Source organism: Gossypium hirsutum, chromosome D04, assembly GCF_007990345.1.
Source record: "Gossypium hirsutum isolate 1008001.06 chromosome D04, Gossypium_hirsutum_v2.1, whole genome shotgun sequence".
In the NCBI taxonomy this organism is placed as follows: Eukaryota; Viridiplantae; Streptophyta; class Magnoliopsida; order Malvales; family Malvaceae; genus Gossypium; species Gossypium hirsutum.
Genome location: NC_053440.1, coordinates 7,162,586 through 7,165,848, shown reverse-complemented (window position 1 = coordinate 7,165,848; position 3,263 = coordinate 7,162,586). Strand labels below are relative to the sequence as shown.

The following is a 3,263-nucleotide window of genomic DNA, read 5'->3' as shown; positions in this document are numbered from 1 at the left end:
AAAAATTTCATTAAGAATTTTTTTTGCCGTTTAAATACTTAATTTGATAAAAAGGACTTAATCGCATAAAATATAAAAATAGCATGCTATAAGTTAAGAGTATTTATTTGCTGATAAGTTGAATGAGAGGTCCTTATTATGTTATTGGACCAATGATAGTGGTGCTGGTCATAAATGACCTTAAAATATGTGAATTATGATTTTATTTCATTAAGGTTAATTTGGTAAAATGGTTATTAAATTGAATTAAAGTAAAAACAAAACAGAAAGTGGCAGTCATTTGTTTTTCTGCACGTTTTTGAAGTTTAGAAAGCCAAAGTCATGGCTTTTACATTCGGCCAAGCTTAGATTCTCAATTAGGGTATGGTTTTTATTCCGTTTTTAATAATTTTTACGTTTTTTGAGATTGTTGCTTTGTATTCTAGCTAGCCCGTACCTCAATTTTTGAAAATTTTGATGATTTTGAAATGTGCCATTGTTGAATACTAGTATATTTTGAAGTGTTATGCTAGATTATTGATGGGTATTGAAATCTATACAAGTTTTATAAAGTAAATTTTGACAAAAAATGAGCATCAGGGATTTAATTAAAAAAATAGAAATATTATGTTAGAAATGTGAAATAAATGAAAATATGGACTAATTAGAAGATATATAGTATTCGGCTAAGGATACGTATAAAGAAATTTCGTATATTTTGTGTATTTGTGAATTAGGAACTAAAATGTCAAAATGTGAAAATATGATGGCTATTTGGTAAAAATGCCAAAATATATTTACATGGGTTGGATTGATTGATTTGGTGAATAAATGAGTTAAATTTGAATTTGTATAGATCAAGATAAACAAATACAGGAACTTGATCAGGGGAAACAAAAGTTAGACGGGTAGACGAAAGTATTCGAGCAATTACGAGGTAAGTTCATGTAGCTAGAATTGAATTATTAAATATTTGTAATTGTCCAAAAATGAATGTATGTAAGTTGAACGAATGATCCACTTGAATTTTAAATTACCGATATGCTATTATATTACTGTTTACATGAATGCAAATGAAATGTTACAGATACTATATACGTTATATAGATTTGGTATAATAATAGGCATTGAATATTAAATTTTGAGTATTTAAATGTATGTATTTAATTATATTAAATATATAAATACGCATATGAATTGAGAAATTGAGCTATTGATTTTTCATTTCTTAATTGGTGAAATTGGATAATACTGAGCCCGTTTGAACTTTAGAAAATCGTTGGATACGAGTGACTTGTCACTAGGGTTACCGTTTGGTCGAGCTCCTGCATTTGTTGCGGACTCACCACAGCTTGTATGAGCTTACCGTTTCAGCTCTACGGAGCTTACCGTTTCAGCTCGATAGAGCTTACCGTTTATCAGCTCGGAATGAGCTTACCGATCATGGCTCGAAAGAGCGAAAATGACAATGAATTGCTGAATTTCTGATAAATACACTTATAGTGTATCACCCGTGTATCCCTCGATGTTCTAATAGGTTCAACGGGCATAATTACTGTTACTGATCATATGAATAAGTTATATAATTATTTGGATGAATTACCATTGATATGTATAAGTTTCTATTGATACGGAAAAAAATTTCTGTTATTACTGATGAATTACAGGTTACACGAATATGATGGAATTGATATAAATGCTATATGATTTACATGAATTATTTGTTTTATGAATATATGAATTATATGGACGACATGATATATTTAGCTATATGACTAACTCGTGGATGGTGATGTGAATAGACTTTGTGGACAAATGAGTTGAATTTAATTGTTTTAAATGCTTAAATGTTAAATTGGCAAGTTTAATTCTATATTATACGGCTTACTAAGCTTAATGCTTACTTCATTTATTTTCTTATGTTCTATAGACTTCGGAAGCTAGCTCGATTTTGGACTAGGTCGGAGATTTGCTATCACACTATCCAAGCAATTTTCGGTACTTTTGGACCTTTTGTAAATAATGTAAATATGACATGTATAATTAATTTTTGGTATGAATTTTGGGGTTTGATCAAGCTATGTGATATGGCTTGAGTTGGAAATGTTTAGTTTAGAATGGAAACATTATGTGTTATGTTCATTTTGGGTGCACTTTGATAAATGGTATTTTGGTATATTTGAATATATAAATGCCTTGGTTGAAATACTGGAATTGGGTTGGTTATATTTGAAATTTTGCAGGGGGTTTAATGTAAAAATAAGCCGAAATGCTGCCGAAATTTTTATAAAATAAAAATGAATGAATGAAATCAATTAGTAAAATTTATATGAATTATGATTTATTTTAATATGTTGGTTGTTTATTTTTAAATTATGTGTAAATTGTTTGATATGTCCGGTAATGCCTCGTAACCCTGTTCCGGCGACGGTTTGGGGTTAGGGGGTGTTACACTCAAAGGTAACCTTATAAATCGGGACGTGATCACTTTCGATTTTCACAAACCCGATTTCTTCTAACCTAGTTTTTGGAGTGTGACATATAGCCTAAAGCTTTCAGTTCATGAATTGTTGTACTATAGCTTGTTAGATTTGAGCTATTTAGACTTATTTGGTTTGTGTGATTGTTGCTTTTAATTCAATCTTATCAACTTTTTTACTGTTTCTTTGATCCTTGGAATATGCCACAAGTGTTTCATTGTACACTTTAGAAATGTTACAACTTGACCCGTTACACTTGCAGAACACCGCACGTTTAGTATTTGTTTGCAACTTTCTCTACTTGATGCATGTACACCTTTTACATGGGTCGAGGTATGGGTTTAGGGGGAAATGGTTACATATACTCTGCCAAAGGTACCTTGCCACCATACCTTGCCAAGGGTCCTTTCCCCTAGGAAAACGGGCATGCTTGAGACCAATGGTACATCACTCAACCACTCTAATTATAAGATTACTGTCTATTGTCATCTACATACCTTGCAATCTAGTCATATTAGATCGTATTATTGACCTAACTGGGGAACCATTAAATGACAGGCTCGTCTATTAGAGGACACATGACACAACAAAGTCAACCTTATATACCTCTTCTAGCCAGACAAGCAAAAGATCTTCTTCTTCTCTCTCTTCTCCATTTCAACTCATTACAGTACTTCCACCATCTTCTCCTCCCTTCATAGCTCTCCACTCTAAGAGTGAACTATTATCTCCATCTCCACCCACATTTTACCCTCGGCAAAATTATAAATTTTAAAAGATTGAAATAATATTTTTATAATTTTA

The 3,263-nt window shown here is 31.5% G+C and overlaps 1 long non-coding RNA gene across 1 annotated transcript; it reads left to right on the top strand.

Annotated features, from left to right (window-relative positions):
• The first annotated feature begins 844 nt into the window (after nucleotides 1-844).
• Nucleotides 845-2,163, top strand: LOC121216287 (uncharacterized). Its single transcript, XR_005912399.1, has 2 exons — nucleotides 845-916; nucleotides 1,910-2,163. It is a non-coding gene; the product is annotated as an uncharacterized lncRNA (long non-coding RNA).
• Nucleotides 2,164-3,263: the final 1,100 nt, after the last annotated feature.